This window comes from Crocodylus porosus, unplaced genomic scaffold (assembly GCF_001723895.1).
Source record: "Crocodylus porosus isolate Cpor-Errol unplaced genomic scaffold, CroPor_comp1, whole genome shotgun sequence".
NCBI lineage: Eukaryota > Metazoa > Chordata > Crocodylia > Crocodylidae > Crocodylus > Crocodylus porosus.
Window position 1 is genome coordinate 114979420 of NW_017728906.1, and position 21578 is coordinate 115000997.

Consider the following 21578-nt stretch of genomic DNA (forward strand, 5'->3'; position numbering starts at 1 on the left):
CAGCAGGTTTCTGGAGAAAGAAGAAGGGATCAAAGGGGTAGCCAGGACTTCACATTAAGAAACAGCTCTGCATGGAGAGATAGAGAGAGGGAGAGAAGCAGCAGCCAGTGAGAAGGATGTTGAGACTCAGGAGCTGCAGCAGAGCTGATTCTGCAAGCCACAGCAGCGGAGCTCAGGTGGGGATCCTGGGCACACAGTAATTGAGTGCTCTGTAAGACTAAAGATTGGTTTGATAGCCCCCCTGGAGTTAAGGGAGGGCTTCAGGTTTCTTAACTGTATTGCATCATTGTTATTGTTCCCTATTTGTTATCTTGTTATCTTTCTCCGAAGGATTTTATCATTTGATCAGTGCTGTTGTCTGTTATGTATATTCTAAGCCTTAATGTTTCTCACCTGTTTTTTCCCCGCTCTCCTTAGTGCATTGGCTTGTAACCCCATCCCTGCAAAATACCCTGAATAAATTTGAGAACCCTCCTTTTGGCTCTTGTGTAGTTTCCAGAGCACCATACAAGCAAAAAACAATTTGCATAATACCTCTGCTCTTAGTCAATAACAATAATATTACTTTACAGGTCAAATTCACTCATGTTAAGGTCTAAAGCAGACCTACTGCCTCATACCATGACTTTACAGACCAATAGGTGCTTAGAGCACAGGCAAGCCTGAGAATCAACTCTCCTGACAAAGTTTCCTCCATTTCTTGAAGGATAATAGAATTGTTGCAGCCAGGAAGCATGCCAAAGATACTAAGGAAATAGACAATGCTGCAGTTTATTCAGATGAAGCGACAGCATGCTAGGATCCAAATGTAGTAGCCTTATGGCTGTCCATCAGATCAAACTAAAATAAGGGCTTTGACGAGCTGCAATAATGTAAAGATTAAAACTGTCATGCTATACTAGGTATGCATTGGTAGACAATGTCTTACTGCATTAGTGCTATGAATCATGCATACATGAAAAGAAACAAGGAAGTGATTCAGCAGAAAAGTTCCCCTGGCTTTCAGCATATTTAAGTCTTTTGACCTTCTGTGGAAAATTTTTAGCCATTTCTTCGGAATCCTTCCAATGACTGCCAAAGACAGAAAATGGAGATTGCATTTTAATATCTCTCTGAACTGCTAGTAGATGGCTTATGAATCCACTGATGACAAACGAACATGAAAAAATATTCCAAAAACACAAACAAAATCAAAACAAATTTTAAAGCTATCAGCAGGGATCCTGATTTTCTCTGATAGAAAACATCGGCAATTTTTGGACTTAACCCCGCCCCCCCCCTCCCCCCCAAATCCACCTTTTTCTGTGATTAAAAGGAAACAGCTCCATGGTGTTTTATTTTAATCATGGAAAAATGTGGATTTTGGGTTACTTTTTAAATCCAAAAATTGCAGATTTTTTTTTTTTTATCAGAGAAAACCAGGATCCCTCATTATCAATAATCCATGACCTCTCCTTAACTAATGATCTTGTAACTAACAGCAATTGATATCAATATGTTAATTCATGTATTCCCAAACTATTGTTTCATCCTCTCCGCAAGCCTAGATTCACATTTTAATGGCTTTGTTGCAGTCATAATAGCCAAAATTTAAAAAAAAGGGTATGATGAGACTTGATGAGGCAATCAAGTTCTTTTAATTAACTGTTTGCACAAATGTATGGCACATATTCAAATAAAATTGTTATAAAATGACTGACTATGGCAAAATGCATATACATTCAATTGCAGCAGTATTTCTTATTTTAACTACAGAAAAATCTCCTTCAAAGTTATGGATTTTTTCATAATAAAAAAGCATTTTAAAGTAACCACCTCAAAAGAAACTCAGAGAGTTATCATGTATATGAAGAAAATATTTTGCCATGATCAATCATAGATGTAACTGAAGCCTCAGCCTGATATATAATAATACCCAGTTCTACAACATATGTATCTCCTACAGGTGAATGGGATCAGTTTGTGTAAATCACTCTGTTTTTAGGCATTGTGGGGTTCATTAAGAAATGTAGGTTTACTGAATCAAAACTGACCTTGCTTCCTCTTGCAAGAGGGTTTGGTTTTTTAATTCTTACAGTCATGAGTAACATTAAAATCTTGTTACTACCAAATCATATATAATGTATGTGCCATATACTGGAGGTTAAAGAGAGAAGAAAATCATAGAAATACACTCCCAGGCTCCCATCCAAATACAAAAATGAAGCATCAGATTTAGTAAATGATGACAATTTGAAAAATATGGACATCATTCATTACATTTCCTTGGCCCTGGAAAATATGCTGTGTTATCTTCTGCTCATGTCACAGAATGAATAATTAACAGGACAGTTAACAAATTGTGTAGAATTATGCAATGCATTATTCATACTTCTTTCTTATACACACACACACAGAGCATGTAACTTTCTTTAACTTACATTTCATTTAAATGTTATGTGATCTTTTTTATGTAAGGTTTCATCATTAGAATCTGAGTTAACACCAATTGGTTAACATTAGTGTGGCGTCTCTAGTGGACGCTGTGAGTACCACAGCCAGGTGCTTGTCACACCACCTTCCTTGGAAGCCCTTTCCATATTTTGGCAACCCTTACCATAAAGAATTTCTTCCTGGTGTCCAGTCTAAATCTACTCTCCTTCAGTTTATGGCCATTGTTTCTAGCAACCCTGAGGGGTGCCCTGGTAAACAGAGTATCCCCTATTCCATGCTGACCCACCCTGATGAGAGTTGTAGACAGTCACGGATCCCCTCTCAGCCTTCTTTTGCAGAGGCTAAAGAGATTCAGGTACCTCCATCTGTCTTCATAGGATCTTACTTGCAGGCCCTCAACCATATGAGTATCCCTTCTCTGAACCCTTACCAAGTTATCCACATACCTCTTGAAGTGCAGCACCCAAAACTGAATACAATACTCCAGCTGTGGCCTCAACAATGCCACATAAAGGGGAAGTATCACCTCCCTAGACTTGCTTGTGATGCACCTACTAAAGCAGGAAAGAATGCAGTTAGCCTTACTTATTACCTCATCACATTGGAGACTCATGTTCATTTTTGCCTTCAAGATCCTTTTCCATTGCTGTGCTACTTACAGTGGTACTTCCCAGTCTGTAGGTGTATTGGCGATTCTTTCTCCCCGGGTGCAGCACTTTGCACTTATCTTTGTTAAATTGCATCCTATTCTGACCTGTCCACTTCCCCAGTCTAAATCTAAATCTGACTGAATTCAGTGAGTGCTTTCTACACTTTTATCCAAATCACTGATGAAGAAGTTGAACAGTACTGGTCCAAGGAAAGAGCCTGGGGGACACCACTGCCCGCATCTCTCCTGGTGGAAACAAACCCATCCACCACCACTCTCTGGGTATGTCCTGTAAGTGAGTTTTGCACTCACGTGTCTGTGAAAAAATCCACGTCACAGCTGCTTAGTTTACCTGCAAGAATTGTGTGTCACACCGTGCTGAAAGCCTTTTTAAAATCCAAGTAAATAACATCTACCTCTACTCCTGCATCTAAGCACTTTGTGACCTGTCATAAAAAAAGACCAAGCTAACCAGGCAGGATCTGCCTGCTATAAATCCATGCTGGTTGCCTCTTAACATTGTATTACCTGCTGGCCCTGCACAAATGTGATCCTTAATGATTTTTTCTAAGGGCTTGCCAAGAATAGAAGTGAAGCTATAATTACCTGGATCCTCCTTCCTCCCCATCTTGAAAATAGGGACCACATTGGCCCTTTTCTATAGAATCACTTGAAAATGAGAATGGACCTTTAGGGGTCATATATTCTGACTCCCTGAAGAACTCTCTCTCACCAGTATGAGATTGGTGACTCATATTCTGCAGTACTCCAGCCTAGATTGTCATTCCTTAAATCTCCATTTGCAAAGTTGCTTGTTCTGTCCTAAGTACAATATTTTGCATTTATCCTTGCTGAATTTCTTTCAATTAATTAAAAACTTTTCCTCCAAAGTATAAGGATCATTTAAATCTTAATCCTGTCCTCCGAAGTGTTTTCTATTCCACTCAACTCAGTCTCATTTCCACATTTACTAAGAGTGTATTCAGTTCAGTACTCCAAGCTGTTAATGAAGACTTTAAATAGTACAAGCTCCAGGATAAACTCTTGGGGATATCTCCTTCCAGTTCAACATAAAGCCATTGATGACTACTCGTTGAATATGATGAACCAAGCAATTATGTTTTTACCTAAATTATATGTCTTTATCTTGCTTATAAGCAGGGATCCTGGTTTTCTCTCATTAAAAAAAAATCCTAAATTTTCCAATTAAAAAACATAACCCCAAATCCACATTTGTCCATGATTAAAATGAAACGCCACTAATATAGAGAGATATATATAGAGAGATGTATATTAGTGGTGTTTCATTTTAATCATAGACAAATGTGGATTTGGGGTTCTTTGTTATATTAAAATTTGGGGATATTTTTATCAGAGAAAACTAGGATACCTGCTTATAAGAATGTCCTTGGACACTGTATTGAAATCTTGATAAAATAATGGTATATCATACTACTGCTCTACCCACTTCCACAAAGCCCATCATTGTCAGGCTGCTTAAAGCATGATTTGTTCTTGACAAATCCATGGATTTGAGTCATTCAATAACTATTATAGAAAACCACTAATTTTCCATATTGACCCTAAAAATTACTGAATCAAAGTACATCTAAATTAATTCTAATAGAACTTATAACATCACAATTTTATGAGACCTTTTAAATGGAGATTATATTTAAAATGGATTTATTTGCATTCTCATTTTTATTTATTTTCTTTTCATATTTTTTTACAAATGTTTCATCAGACTCTTCTCAGAGGATTCACCCTTAATTCAGAATATTCTTTGAAATTTTCACAAATAGACTATCACACACACACACACATCTGTATATACACATATGTGTGTGTATATAGATAGATCTATCTATCTATCTTTTACATCTTCATAACTTCATGCTATAATATACTTGTGTGTGCTGACTGACATGAAAGTCCCCACTCTAACCCATAGTGTTTCACATAAAGCACCATGAATTAGAACTACCCCCCTGACCCAGCATACCCCCCTGACCCAGCATGTGTGGAGGGACTGAGCTCCACTTTGGAGCTGATCTAGTGAAAAAGCCTGCCTATTGGGGATTGGAGCCCTCCTTCAAGCTCCAGTGCTATCTGCAAAAAGGGAGTGGGAGGGGAAAGAGGGAACGGGAAATGTGGCCTGGAGTTTTCCCAACCTAAGTTTCAGATACAGGGGGCTGAGGGAGAGAGGGCATGGCTGCAAGGCAGGGAGACACAAATCAATCCACCCCCCCACTCCATTTCAGGTCAGGCAAACCCCAGCCTGCAGCTCTTGCCCTCCCTGCTCCTTTTCTGCAGACAACTCCATGGGCAGAGCTGGGTTGTATCCATCCAACCCTGATTAAGCTGACAACAGAAGTTCCCTAATATACTCCACTTTGGAGCTCAAAGGTGTTCTAGTTCAAAAGTGTGCCACTGCCATTTTCTGCATGCTGAGATACATTTTGCCCTTTATACAAATGCATGTAATGCAGCACTGGGCATGTCAGCTTGTGTGCTCTGCAGACTTGGTTAATTCAATTAATCAAGTCTGCTCCAATGCACTGGATTTCTGAAGCATTGGAGCAGACACCGGTATGTATAAATTTCTACAGGTATGTATAAATGTCTAAATTTGATACCTGCAAATGCAGGTATCAAATTTAGCTGTGATTAGTTAAAGTGCATGAATGCACATGTAGATATGACCCTCACTAACTTTAGTTAGTCAATCATTGGTCCGGTTGTCCTCAAAAGTCCATATCCTTTATGCAGTAGATGACCTGCATTTTGGTGTCCTGGGAGCCAGGTCTCACCCCTGTGAGTGCCACCAGCAGAGATAGCCTAGCTAATACCCTGCCCTACCCTGACACATCTGGTGGCCAGAGGAGGGGACCTCAGGCCTTCAGCGCCCCACCCTGTCCTCCTCCCCAGCTGCTGCATGTACTTGCAGCTCAGGGAGCCCTGCCTAGTAGCTGCCTCGCCCTCAGTGCAGCCCCAGACCCTGACATGAGGAGCGGCTGGCCATGCGACCATTGGTTGCCAGCAGAGCAAGCTCCATCCTGCAGTGGGGGTAGGGGCTGGCCATGTGCCACCCCACCATGCACCATGGGCTGTGGATACTGGTGCAGCTGGACACCATGGCTGATGGGGAGGCCTGCTTTGAGCTGCCAGCCTTGCCAGCCATGGATATGTGTTAAGTCCCATACTGGGGGAGAGTCCCTGTCCCTGCTCCCTGCCTGCCCCCCCTGAACTCCCTTGGCCCTGGGTTCCCCCCCACCACAACACCCAGACAGGCAGGAGACAGTTCAGAACTTTATTGAGCAGCCCGTGTCCTTACACCTGGGTGGGCATGAGCCTCTCACATGATGAGGAAGGTGTCAATGCTGGTGGCAATGTCCTTCTTGGCAGTGGGGGCAGGAACATGTAGCACTTCCACAGGTAGCCCTCAAGAGGTATCAGAGGTATTGGGGGGGGGAGCCCAGGCTTGCCACCCATGTCATAATAGCTCAGGGTTCTGAACCAGGAGTACAGACATGCCTGGGGAATGAGGAGGATCATCTGCAGCAGGACATGGTGGCTTGGGCAGCCCTCAGACTGCACAAACAGCTCTTTACCCACTGCCCAGGGAACATGCAGCAAGGGCATGCTCAGAGCACAGCAATGTTGTGTGTGGGGGGAGGGAAGCCCCAGGGCTTCTCCCTGGAGAGCTCCCCAGTGGGGAGGGTGGGGACAGAGCCAGCTCCTTGCCCTAGTTGTCTAGAAGCCCTGTGCACACTAAGCCCAGGTCCTGTGGGCTGTACAGAAACACAGAAGAGCCATTGGACTTCAGGGAGAGAGCAGGGACTGGGGTCTGGAGCCATGGAAGCAGGTGCTGCCAGCAGCCTGGTCTGGCCCGCCCTGGGAAGGGGATGGGGGAGACAGGCTGCCTGCAGCCAGCACCCAGTAGGCTGCTGGCCCCAGGGAAGCATGGGGGTGTGGAAGGCTTAGTCAGCAGGCATAAGGGCCCACACTTGCACAGATAAGTTACCATGGTCCCTGGGCACCCATCCACAGCTGACCCCCAGCCCGAGGCTGGGCATCACAAAGCCCCTGGTGCACAGCATCTTATTTCTGAAATATTGCAAACTCTTGCAAAAACTTCTGTCTCTTGACTCTTCAGGGCCAACAACTAGACAAGAGGGAGATCCCAACACCCCCACAGGGGATGCTGCCTCAGGATCACTGCCACCCACCACTGCAGCAGTCTGGATGTACTGGCTGGGCCAGTGACACACCAGGGACTGGATCATGGTGCTCCAGTGGCTGGTGGCAGTGGCAGAGGACTGGGAGGCATGGGTGGTGCGGGAGAAGACACATGAAGCATGGGAACATGCCTGATGGGAAGAGAACATTGCCTAGACAGAAGCAGTGCTGGGCACAGTGGGACCACTGGGCTTATATGGAGGCCCTGGAGAAGTAGCACCTGGATCAACTCCAGCAGTAAGGAGACAATGACCGCTGGGCCATGGAGACCCTTCTTGCCCTGGCAGCCACATACATGTACTCTCCTCACTGGCTTCAGCCCATGGTACTACTGGGCTCTTAAGTCCCACCTGCCACCTCACAGCAGGCCCCCATCTGGCTCGAGGAGGAGGTCCTAGGGCACCTCCTGCCCACTCAACCCCCTGGACTTGCCACCACTCACCTAGGCCCAGCCCCACCACTGTACCCCAAACCATATGGCCAAAGTCCAAACCCTGCATAAGGCCAGTGTATGCTGGGGTTACCACAGCCCCTGACCCAGCGGGGGACATCCAGGGGCTCAGGGGCTGAGCTGCTTGGCATCTGCCCTGGGGCTCTGGCTTCCAGCCCCACCCCCCCCCACTGGAATTCTCCACTCTGGGCTTGAAGAGCCAAAATATCGTAAGTAGTTTTCAATATGTATATAGTTTGCCTCCTGTATATAATTTGCTTCTTGTAAGTGTTTTTTTTTTTATTATTGTTGGTCTGTGTGGAGGATGGCGGAGAGGCACTGTTTGTTGAGGGGGGATGGATGGATGTAGGGGTTGTGAATGCAATTAAGGTTTTTTGTTTCACCCATGTGTATATCTTGAGAGTGGTACTGGGTGTCGGCAGGGGGTAGGGAGTGTGGGGGCTGTGAGGCAGGCAGATTGGAGCGGGGAGTGCAGGAGGAGGGAGTTGGTCAGGACTTCCTGCAACCACTGCCCTGGCTCCTGCTTGCAGGTGTTTTGCTATCCTGGGTCCCTGGTAGGGTGGAGGTGGTAGGCGTCTGGGACTAGCAGGGTGAACACCATGGCCAGCAGCAGTACAGGGTGCTGGTATTTGCTGCCAGGGGCCAGGCTGGAGCATCACTGGCAGGACCTGGAGCAGGGGCAGCCCTGGCACATGCAGGCGGGGGGGGCAGCAAGAAAGATGGCGTGTGCTGCCCCTGTGCTGGGCATGCTGGTCCTGGGCAAGAAAGAGGCTGGCCAGGAATCAGAGCTTCAAAGACTGTTGCCAAGTGCTGGCAGCTGGATCTGACTTCAACATAACTGCCAAATGCTGGCAACCATGTGGCCAGAGGCTGGAGCTCCCTCCTGTGGCCACTTGTGGCACATGGCAGGGCTGAAAGGACTTGGGACTAACTTTAGTGCCAAGTTTCTGCATGTGTAGACACCCAACAAAGATTGCTTAATGTGCATTATCTTAGTAAGCATTAAATTTAGTCGCCCTTATTTGCATGCACCCTTATATAGACCCCCCCAGTCTTCTTCAAACAATCTTAGCCCATTCTTACAGTGTTATTACTTAAGAGATGTCTGAAAGCAGTTCTAAGCAGCATGGAAGCCAGATAATGGCTTCTGCTCTTTTATATTCATGCTTTCTCTCTTTCACTGAGCTGACTGGCTCAGGTGGGATACTGGCCAATAACATTAAGTGAATCAAAACAACAGCAAAAGAAAGAAAATAAAGTGACAGCAAAAGAAATAGTAGCATGCTGCAAAAGTGTCCTTGGACTAGATCCAATAAATGGCATACCAGTTTTAAAGGCAAAGATTTTTGTGGTTAATATCTTTTATTGGACCAATGGTATAGTTGGGAAATATATGGTTGTGTTTAGTTGTCTGTTTCTAAAATCTGGAAGGAAGCTCAGGTACTTAGCTTCTTCTTTGTTTGTTTGAAACCTAAGTTTAGTCTCCAGGTCAGAGTTTAGGTTTTTTAGTGGTTTTATAGCTCCTGAAGTTGTCTTATTCTGGATCTTATTCTTTTTGTGACTAGGGCAACTAATAGTTTGATAAGTCCCATTTCAGTGTCTAGTTTACCAATTTGTAGCTGATACTGTAGCCAAAAAGCAAACTACGCTCACCTCAGTCAGTCTTCAGGTGGTTCCATCCTCAACTAACTTGTGGTTGAGTTATCATTTTAAGTCCTTTACTTTAGGAAGTTTCACATTTTAAAAAGGCAGTACTATGTGCACACCACATTAAGGAAATTTAAAAAAATATTTAATTATCTCACTGGCCTGATAATTTAAACTGATATCCCTCACATTTATTCATTTTTCCTCTGATAGCTATTAAAAAAATCTGCTCTAAATGCGGACCCAGCTCTACACCCAGGGCAGCTACAGATGCACAGGGAATCATGGGCTGCCCCCCCAGGTAAGTGTGCTGGTGCATTCAACTTTGGCCACAGTGGTGGTAATTTTTGTGCCTCCCCCATGAAGGTGATGCCTGGGGTTGCTGTTTCTGTTGCCCCGCACCATTCCCACCCCTGTTAGATTACTAGAACCTATCCTGAGTTGTCAGTCCTTATCAAACTCTCTTAATCTCTCCTTAAACCCAAAATGATGTTCAGATTGAGTCTGAGGGAAGGATCATATATGGAATATATGCAGTATTCCTTTTCCTCAGAGAAACTAGAGCCTATTCTTATTTCAAAAAGGGAATCCAATATGCCAGTACAAACATTGTTCTGGCAAACACCCTGTAGAAAATGACACATGTTAGGGATCAATCCAAGAGGTAGTGGTGAATAAAGTATGCCTTAGTAGTATATCTTCAATACTTTTTAATTCAATACCTTTGTAACAACCACTGCCTTACCCTTAAGACAAGGTACATCTATACAAGACTCTAAGTCACTGTAGTGATGAGCTACGCTGATGTAGCTCATCACTATGGCAACATAGCTTTGGTGGTCATGAACCGTAACTCCAATGGTACTGCACAGTAACTCATCGCTACTGTGCATTAGGATTGGAAATGGCTTGTTCACCACCAGGAGTTCACAGGAATGAAAGGTACTGTGCAGTCATTTAGTGCTTGCTGAAGTAAGTACTAAATGACTGCAGTAACAAATGCACAGTTGGGGACATGTGTAGATGTGACCAACTGAGTCCCAAAAAAAGTAGGGAGGGGAGGAGGACCCACTCACATTTTTAGGGACTTGAGCAAGGTGGAATAGAATCATACTTATGCACCTAACTTTACATAGTTGGGCAAGAATCTGGCCAAAGGGGCTTAGCTGTTCAACATTGTCATGGGTATGTGTTTTTAGGCTGGCACAAAAATAGATATACAGGTGTCCAAGGAACTTTACTGGTCAAAATGTAGGCACCAAAGGCATTTAGACACTTCCACAGACAAGCAGCACATCAAAGGTGTTGATTTCTCCATTTTGGATTTTAGGCTTGCCTACACACCATGCAAATGGATGTTTATGCCATTCCTCTTTGGGAAAACACTTAAAGGTGTGCTTAGCTCTATGCCAAGAAGTGAGTTTTCAATAAATAAATACATAAACCATAAACTGAAGTATATCCTGAGGAAAAAAAATGAAACTTTCAGCTCTGATTTTTAATCTCTATGCCTCTTAAAAAAGCTCCAGGAAAAGTATTAAGACATACATGCCAAACTGCATGCTGATTAAGCAGAAGACTTTCAAACTGAATGTGAATTTAGACTTAAGAAACCTGAGATTAAATAGCCTCCTTTCATAAAGACAAAATAAATCTTTATAAATGAGTTAGACTTTTATTCAATATTTTCATTATGGGTTTATTCTAACACACAAGGTTGTCTTATCTGGGAAACACATTATATGGCTGTGGTTCATTATTTATGTACCAATTAATTCTTTTTTTTTTTGCTTCATTTTCTTTTCTCTCATTGACTTCTGTCTCAGCACATTGTCTCTTCCATGGAATACAGGTGAGAAGAATGAAAATGCTCTCTCTCAGTGATTAATACCATAAACACCATGTATCTATAAAGCTGTGCAGATGGTCCTGTCCCTGTAAGGCAGACCATATCACTTCCACTGCATTGCCAGCCTACACAGGCCAAGGATCTGAGACTGTCAGTATGTTTTGATGCTAAGTTTGAGTTGGCAGAATAATGTGCTACATCTACGCCACTGGCATCCAATCATCTTTAAATTAAACTACTTATATTTATAATCTTACAGATGTTTTTGCTTGTGATAATTTAATATATGATGACATGCTGTAATTATTCATTACTGAAACACATGATATACTGTTAACATCTCAGACACATAATTTACTAAGTCTTTTATTTATTTTTAGATATGAGTGAACTATATCAATTAAGTTAAATGGATTATATGATTTCTTAGTCTAAATCAAGGGTTTGGAGGGGGAGGGGGCTTTTTTTAGTACAAATTGCAATTCCAACAACATTAGCTATATATGTTCTAACCAGGGATCCTGTTTTTCTCTGATAAAAAAATGCTCAGTTTTCAGATTAAGAAGTAACCCAAAATCCACATTTTTCTGTGATCAAAATGAAACACGACTATTTATATAGATTTTTCCATGATTAAAAGAAACACCACTAATATATAGATATACATGTATCTGAGCTATACATCTATATATCTATTTATTAGTGGTGTTTCATTGTAATCAATTAAAATTAACCAATTAGTCAATTTAATCAATTAGTGGTGTTTCATTTTCATGATTAGAATATATGTATTAGTGGTATTTCATTTTAATCACAGAAAAATGTTGGATTTGAGGTTACTTTTTTAATCCAAAAATTGGGGATAAAACCCTGTTGATAAGATTTTTCTTTTCTCATTTTTGTTTAATACAATTTTATTTTTCGAGTGAGAAAGTTCCTTTAGGAGGCCCAGTAAAGATGTTTATGTCCATTTAATTTTTCCCTCAATATTTTTAAACTAGACAATATGTACTGGTGATTCAGCCCCAATATGCTGATAGCTTGTATACAATTAAAATGAAGTTTGTATGTACTGAGGTTTTAAGTTTTTCACGGACTCAATATTTTACCTTTGAAACCTTTGCAAAACTTTCCTTTGCAAATCTTTGATCCCTTAGATCCTATGAGAGTATGTATGCAGTTTTCATGGCAAAATATCTTGCCTTCCAAGATGCTAAAGAGCTTAGTGTCCTGTCACACATTCAAATTAAAGTTGGATAGAAACCAGTTATAAAGTTGTTGCACATTTTCAGGCACTACCTTTCCAGATATTTGGCTCTTTTTAAAGCTGGATAAACATTTTTATGGCATGATAATTACTTGGTGTGTGTGGCAATTTTAATTTACTGCACAGTTAACTAATTAATTGTGTGATAATTATGTTGCAGGTGTGGCAGGTTTACTTTACATATGTAGCCAGGTCTAAAATTATTACACAATTAATTAGTTAATTGCTTACTATATATCATATATAGCAGAGGCCTTACACTCAGATCCTAGGGCCCTGCACAGGTAACACAAACTAAATGCATACCAAGAAATTGTTATGAGATGCCATTCTAGCTTGAGGATGGTTTGAAGAGAGATTTTGTGTCCTTTCACTTGTAATGTAGTGAGAGAGAAATGGAGTTGGGGGCAGTGCAACTAGTGACACATATCCACGGGCCAATCATCCCATAGAAGGAGACACCTTCAAAGTGCACCAACTATGGGGAGCTGGCTTTGTAATCAGTCCAAAACTTCTCCAGGCTCCAAGGAATCCTTCACGTACCAGCCGAGTTACGTGTCCTTTCATCAGGACTTTTGATTTTTGTCTTACTTCCTAACATTCATAGAATAATTATCTCTGAAATTGAAAGTGACTGTGTCTTGTTCAAACTGAAATTACCAATGGATGAAATATTCTTGGTGAAAAAAATACCCATCTTCAGTCCACTTCACTGCAAAGGACTTTTCAGCTTTCCTTCTTTCTGACATACTGAAAACTCAAACTCCAACTTCACCACACTGTAGCTTGGATGCTTCTCTTAGTGCATGTGCTATAAAGTCATATAGAAAAGGAAATTCAAAACATAAATGTATAAAAAGGTACCTGCACATTTAGTTTCAAGGCTGAAGCAGACATCATGTCAAAATCAGACCAAGACTTTTTAAAGAGAAGAGGCAGGAGCCCTACATGCTGGGGCAGGAGCTGCCCAGCTGAAACTTCCCCCCTACCCACTCAGAGCAGCACAGCCGGTGCAGAAGCAGGAAGAGGAGCCAACACTGGAGGTGAGGGGAGCAGAACAGCCCCACCAGCTTGGCACCAGGGGGTGCATCTACACATGAAATTGAGGTGAAGCAGTAAACTACAGAACAGTTTGAACCAAAATAAGCAGCCCCTAGGTGCAGCATCTACACATGCACCCAGGACAGCAGCAATTTGAGCTGACAAATTAGCCTGAAAGGAGGCACCAGGGCTCTGCCCTGGGCTCTGGGTGGTGGCATTGGGTGGTAGATGGGCTGGCTGGGGCATGAGTGCTAACCATGCAGAGCTGTGTGACTAGGCAGCAGGCAAGAGTCTAGCCCCTGCCTATTCACCAGCTACATGTGCATTTTGGCACAGTTAATTACTCCACCATGAGATAGTAGTGTCCCTGGCAGTACCGACTTATGGCAGAGTTAATTAGTTTATTGCACACTAATACTGGAGCACATGTAGATGATGACACTTCACTGCAGAGCTAATTAGTCAACTCAGTAACTCACAAGTGTAGATGCACCCAGATTCTCAGTTTCTCCATATGTAAAAACAGAAGTAGTAAGATTTCTTTCTGTAAGAACATTTTTTAGCAGAAAAGAAACCAAAACAACGCACAAATGCAATGTTAAACCTTCCAGAGATGTCATGCCTGCACTCAATACAGTAGACAGTACTGCTCCTAAGAACAAACATACCATTCCAGTAATGACAGCTTTTACAGCTGGCCAGTCATTAATATTTCCATTAACATTTAGCTGTTTATTTTTCAGGTGTTTCAATAAGAACTTTTAGTCTCAAAATCTGATACCAAAAAGAAGATGTGTATACAGCAAGAATGAAATCAAGTAAAAGAAATTAACAAAATTATGTGTATTGAATTCTATGAGAATTTTTTTCATCAGTTATATTCATGTCTGCATACACAGTAAAAGTGTTTTTAAATACATAAAATTGTCACAGTCAAAACTAAAAGGCAAAACTTTTATGTCTATTTTACACTGGGGTGATCAATTACATATCCTTCACTCATTTTGCATGCACAGCTCTTAATCATGAGATCAGTGGGAGCTCAGCACTTAGAATGAAAAGGCTTTGCAGTATCCTATAGAAAAAGTCATTAAGAACATAGCTGCAATTTTTGCCTTAGATTTGCAAACATGAAAAGTATAATGCATTAATTTGAATGCCCATATCAGACTTCTTTCCCAGCTCAAAATATTTTATACCAATGGTGGTAGTGATCTGGGTCTGGGAACACATTCATTTTTTCCCCTAATGAAGGAGCTTCAATGTGTAAAATATCCACAAGAGGCTCTTCCCAGACCACCAATAGACATTCAGCTAATAGAAGAAAGTGCTTGTGACAATTTGCTTAGAATTCTTAGCTTAGTAGCCATTTTATTACTTCCTTGCTGTTTTAAATTTATTATCATTATTATATCGGAAATAGTGCAACAAGAAACTCCCTCACCCTTCTCAACTCTTGGTAATATATGGATGAATGATGAAAAAAAGTAGTCTTTGCAAATGTAAGGTCCTTGCCAGACATTCAGCATGTACATAAATGCTTGATGGGATCTCATGCACGATCCACACAATCACACTTCCTCCTGACATGCCACAGGAGGCACGCATGGCAGGAGGCATGATTGTAGGATTGTGCATCAGATCTCATCACACCTTACTGCTGGTGCAGAGGGAGCCCAGGATTCTGTGGCTCACAGCCCCCTCAGTTGCTAGGGCTTAAGACTGTGAGCCTGCAGCTCATAGAATCATAGGATCATAGAAAATTAGGGTTGGAAGGTACTATAGGAGGTCATCTAGTCCAACCCCCTGCTCAGAGCAGGATCATTCCCAACAAGATAATGTCAGCCAAGGCTTTGTCTAGCTGGGTCTTAAAAACCAACAAGGATGAAGAGTTCACAATGTTACATCTCTGGGTAACCTGTTCCAGTGTTTTATTACCTTCCTAGTGAAAAAGTTTTTTGCCTGCTAATGTCTGACCTAAACTTCCCTTGCTGCAACTTGAGACCATTCCTTCTTATTCTTTCATCTGACACCACTGAGAACAGTCTAGTTCCATTCTCTTACTTCACAGTAAACTATGTTAATGTGAAGTTAAACATCTCATGTACCTACCCTCCAGTGTATCTACTACTCCACCCAGATGGGTGTCATCTGAAAATTTGATGAGGTATATTCTATCCATCTTCCAGGTCACTCATGAACAGGGGTCCTGGTTTTCTCTGATTAAAAAAATCCCAATTTTTAAAATTAAAAACAGTAATCCAAAATCCACATTTTTCCATGATTAAAATGAAACAGCACTATATAGGAAAATATGGATTTTGGGTTACTTTTTAAAATCTGAAAATAGGGGATTTTTTTTTATCAGAGAAAACCAAGATCCCTGCTGATGAAGATATTGAACAAAACCAGCCCCAGGACTGACCTCTGGGGTGGTGTACTTGATGCTGGATGCCAGCTACACATAGAGCCATTGAGTACTACCCTCTGAGCCTGATGATCTAGCCAGTTTTCTGTCCACCTTAAAGCCCATTCATCAAACACATATTTCTTTAGCTTTGCTGTGAGAATGTTGTGAGGGATCATACCAAAAGCCTTGATAAAGTCAAGGTATATTATATCCACTGGATTCACCACATCCACAGAGGCAGTCATTTCATCATACAAGGTAATCAGTTTGGATAGGCATGACTTGCCCTTAGTGAATGTTTTTCTCCTCCATGTGCTTAGAAATGGTTTCCTTGAGGACCTGCTCCATGATTTTTCCAGGGGCTGAGGTGAGGCTGACTGGTCTGTAGTTCCCTGGATACTCCCTTTTCCCTTTCTTAAGTACAGGTACTATATTTGCCTTTTTATGATCATCTGGGACTTCTCCCAATTGCCTTGAGTTTTCAAAGATGATGGCTAGTGGCTCTACAATCACATCAACCAAGTCTTTCAACACCCATCCTGACTATGGACTTGTATACCTCCAGCTTTTCTAAATAATCCCCAACCTGTTCTTTCACCACTGAGGGCTGCTCAGCTCCTCCCCAAACTGTGCTTCCCAGTGAAGTAGTCTTGGAGTTGACCTTGCTGTTGAAGACTGTGGTACTTCAGATTGAATACTTCAGCATTTTTTGCATCCTTTTTCACTACGTTTCCTCGCCCATTTAGTAAGGGAAAACTTTTTCTGATCCTCCTCTTGTTACTGACATATATGTAGAGACTAGGGTTGTACAAAACAGCACCATTCCATTTCAACTTCAGTTTTGATGTTTTAATGGGACAGTGTTTTGTTTTGAGTTTCATTTAGTCTCAAAACCACTATTCCATTTCATTTCATCGAAACTGTTTTGTTGTTTCAGCACTGCTTCAACATTTCACCGATAGGTTATAATGAGGAAGTGTGATTCATCATTCCTTGTCTTAAACTTGCAGGGATGTTAGCCCCTCCTGAGGCCATGAAGCCTGCCAAGTGTTGAGGAAATAAGTTCAGGGGTTTCTGGGAAACTGCACCTCAAAGTCTTGAAAGCAAAAATCATGTTGTGTGTGTGTCTTAAGGTACAGTGGGGTGAAAGCTGCAGCCATGGTAGCCCCTGCTAAGGCCACAAAGCCTGCCAAGTTTCAAGGAGGTAGATGTAGGGGTTTCTGGGAAACTACATTTCAAACTGATGACAAGTAAAACTTGTGACATGGGTGACATTGTCTGTGTGTTAAGGTGCAGCAGGGTGAAAACTGCAGGCATGCTAGGCTCTGCTGAGGCCATGAAGCCTGCCAGCTTTCAAGGAGATAGATGGAGGGGTTTCTGGGAAACTGCACTTCAGGCTGCTGACAAGCAAAACTTTTGACATGGGTGACACTGTGTGTGTGTTAAGACACACACTCACTAGTGCTGGGGCCTCTACATGACATGGTAGTGTGTCCCAGTGAGGCCTCCTCCTCTGCTGTAGCCTCAGCCCAGTCCACTGCTATAGCCTCAGCCCAATCCACCACTTTAAATGACAACAGGTAATAAAATAACTTAGTAAGCAGCACAGTAGCACCAGCAGCATCTTGGGCAGCCAAACAGTCACAGAGCCTTTATTAACTTTGCTGAAGGAGCTTCTTCTAAAGCAGCTGCCAGAGAACTCTCCCTGCCAGCCCCAGCCCTGGGGTTAGCTGTGCCCAGGGCCCTGCATCCTTCCAGTCAGGTGGTAGGGGTGTTGGTCTAAGGACATGGCACTGGCAGACAAGGTCCTTTCCTTTGGGTCAATGTAATATGGTATGTTTTAGCAGACCAACTGAATAGTTAGAGAAATATATCTTAGCAAGTGTTTGAGTTGAAAAACCCTTTGTCAGGATGAGGAAGCACCTGCAGTTGTTGTGTCTGCTGTTCCTAGATGGAAAGAATAGTAAAGAAGCCAGAGGCTGGCATGCAATGCAGGCAAGAAATCCAGTCAGTGAAAATAGAAATGGATGTGTCAGGGGATGAGGGACAGGCTGGAGTAGGGGTGGAGAAAGAGGGATGTAGCAGCACAAGTAAAAGTAGAGAGGTACCTGGGGAGTCAGATGTCCAGCTGGTTGTAGTGTGTCATAAATCCAATGTCTATATTGAATCCATGTGTTTCTGTACCTAGGAGGCTGATGAAGTCATGCCAAGCTGGGTCCTGCCTCAAAGGGCCCCATGCATTGTTGAGCCAGGTTGGTTCCATGGAGGCAGGACCCAGCCCAGGATGACATGTGGTCCCTGCAAGTGGTGATTGTCCCCAGGTGACAGCACAAGCAGTCCCAGTGGTGCCAGAAGCAGCGTGGCCACACATGGTGCCACGCTGAGCCGGGCTAGTCCTGCGACATGCCATGCCACATGCTACTGTGGCTCTAACCACAGTAGGCCCTGAGAGTCCCACGGCCTCCACTGCTGCAGGGGTGAGTTGTGGGCCCTACAGGGGTAGATGGGATCTTCTGGTGTGGGGCTGTGAGACCTGCAGGGGACCCATGCCCCCCGACCAGCCCCACCACCCTGACACAAACCCCACACAAGAAACCCCGCCACAATTCCCCCCACCCCCAGTCCCTACTTACTAGATCACAGCCTTGTGCCACTCCTGCTTGCCCCACGAGCAAGGCAGCATGATAGGAAAGCATGAGGCACCATAGAGATGCTCTGGCCAGATGCCCACACTGCATATATGTAGCACAGGGGAAAATGTTTCATTCTCAATGTGTCTCTTGCAGAATCTCAAACTGGTTTGAGGTGCCGTAAGGGCATGTGCGAGCTCATCTGGACACACCCTATGACTTTACTTCTAAAAGTTATTTTTAAAAACCACATCCATAGTTTATTCAGAAATGTCTCACAAATAAAACTCTCCATTTTTCCCTAAATTTTGACATTTTAATCAAATATTCTGTTTTATTTTAATGAGGCACAGATTTTAATTAGCCTGTTAGTATATTGATCAAACACTTACAACTACTAAAATATGTTTAATTTTTACAGTACCATTTAAAATATATATTTTAATGAAGTATGAACATTTTAGATTATATCATATCTACCATCTTATTACTAAACATCCCATCCACATCCTGAAAAATCAGCCTGAGAGCATAACCAAGTGGTTTGTTTCCTATGGCCATTTCCTAAGCACACATCACACAGAAACTAAAGCAGATTACACACATCAGAAAGAGAGCTCAAGTGTCCCTACTATATCTCCACTTGTCTTCTCTTTTTGCAGAATGAATTCTATGAAAAAAAAATACAGCATTCTTGAAGGATGTTATAGTATGCACATTGCACAATCTAGAAGAGTGTTACAATAACATCTATTGACTAATAGCGGTGAATTTTCTATGATTCACATGTACAGGTAAAAATAACAAGAAAAGTGAACAAACTTTGCATTGCTGGTGAAGCAAGTAAGGAAAACAACACTCTAATACCACACTGATGTTTGTAAGAAGTAGTATTAGTGTCATTTTCCTCATTTTTATATATACCTAAAACACGTCTTTAAAATTACTGCTTCTATTTCTAAGTCAAATTTCTTTGTAAGTCATCAATAAATGTAACTGTGATTTAATATTTTTTTCCCCATTTGGTTTAATGTAAAGCTGATTTGAATCTTTTCTTTAGACTGACAATAGACAAGATAATCTGAGAGACTGTGTTATCGAAGCAAATCATTCTTATTTTCTTTCACCCCAAGAGGTAATGTTAATATTTATTCCAGCTTTATATACAACATAGAATTCCATCTTTGAAAAATATTGCTAAATTATCTGCCTGGATAGACACTTCTTTGCTGTAATTTAAGTATTTAAAATGTTGATGGAAAGGCAAATTGGATTCCTTATCAATAGTGCTTTCATTACTTTGTATTGGACTACAAGAAGCAAGGATATTTAAAAGGAAGTAGAGTAGGAAAATGGAAGAAACATGGGAAAGAAACAGGGTTTTACAGAATATATGTATGTGTTGATCAATAAAACATGGCTTTTTATGTAAAGGGCCCCTTTTCCTCTTGCCTGCATTTGCTTTCCCCTCTTTGGATATGTTTCTTCTCTCATCCTGTTTCTTCCTTCCTCTTTTTTTCACTATAAGATAAGGGATTGTGTTTAAAAGTTTGTATGTTTTGTATTTTGGCATTTTTATCTATTTGTGTGCCATGCATTACTCTTGTAGCTTATATTTTATACTCTTCACCCTTTAACTAAATGTGTTTTAGCTTTAGAAGTAAGTTATACACTGTAACAATGTTAACAAGGGCGGGAATCAAACTGCCTCTTCCCTGTATCAGGGGGATGAAAGAGCCAGTGACTCAGTGATTGAATGCATAACACAGTAGCAGGCTTCAGTAACAAGTGGCAGTTAACACCTATGGAAACCACAGATCAACCAGTGAAAGAAATCAATGTAGCGATCTGGAATTCTCTAAAGTTCCCTAGAAGCCCTGGTCTGAGTTAATAAACTCCAGGGACCAACTTTTGGGGCCGAATATCTCCAGATTGACTGCTCCCAGAGCCCTATTCATGACAGCAGTAAATTAATCAAAATTCATCAACGGACTCCCAAACCTGCATGTACATGTGGACGACCCCTGGGGCTGACAGATGCCATCCAGTAGCCACCAAGGGGAAAATCCCACGAGGGTCAATGACCCCTGGATTGGGCAAACCTGAAAACTGGGGAGTCACCAAAGTCTGCCAAGGACAGGTAAAAAGCAGTGAAAAGTGACTCTCAGTGGCACCCTCTTGATCTCCAACTTGACCAGCACCCAACCTATCCAGCCAAGGACCCCCTTCTGAAGGATAACACCATGCTGGAAGAAGCCTCAGCCATCAACGGCAGACCCCAGCATTTGTGGGATAGGTATACCCGACTCTGGTGCCCCTCCCCCCCACAAACATTTGTAGCTAACTACTGTGTGTGTGTGTGTGTGTGTGTGCGTGTGTGTGTGTGTGTGTGTGTAAGGGGACCAGCCCCAAGGTTTATGATTTGACTTCATTACAGTGTTTCAATCCACCTAATAAACCAAGGATCCTGAGCTGGACATTTGTAGCCAACAGAAGGAGGTCATGGACACAACCCTAGTCACAGAGCAATATTTTTTCTATAACCTCAATCATACAAATGACTAACAGGAGGAATACCATTTGAAGTTTTCAGAAACTCTTACTAGACCAAAAGTTAGAAGTCATAAATTAAAATTGAACTTCTCTTAGTTTAAGAATTATTTGTCTTTGAACGCATTGTGCATGTCCAGATGAGCACACACATGCCTCTTGAGGCATCTCAAAGGAGTTTGAGTGTTTCCTGTGCTGAATATTTGCAGTGTAGGCTCATATTTGATAACTGGATATCCAGATATCAAAATAAAACATGGGGGGGGGGCGGGGGAGGAGGGAGAAGCAGGGCCTTAGGTAACCCGCGAGCTGGACCTCCAGAAAGACACACTGGTTTCTGGCCAGAGTGTCTCTATGGTGTTCCTGCTGCCCCAGCATGCAGGGTGTGAACCCTTAGCATGGTGGGGCA

The 21578-nt window shown here is 42.2% G+C and overlaps 1 long non-coding RNA gene across 1 annotated transcript; it reads left to right on the top strand.

Annotated features, from left to right (window-relative positions):
* Window positions 1-12693: 12693 nt before the first annotated feature.
* LOC109306414 lies at window positions 12694-20453 on the top strand. Its single transcript, XR_002099983.1, has 3 exons — window positions 12694-12707; window positions 14904-14906; window positions 20054-20453. It is a non-coding gene; the product is annotated as an uncharacterized LOC109306414 (long non-coding RNA).
* Window positions 20454-21578: the final 1125 nt, after the last annotated feature.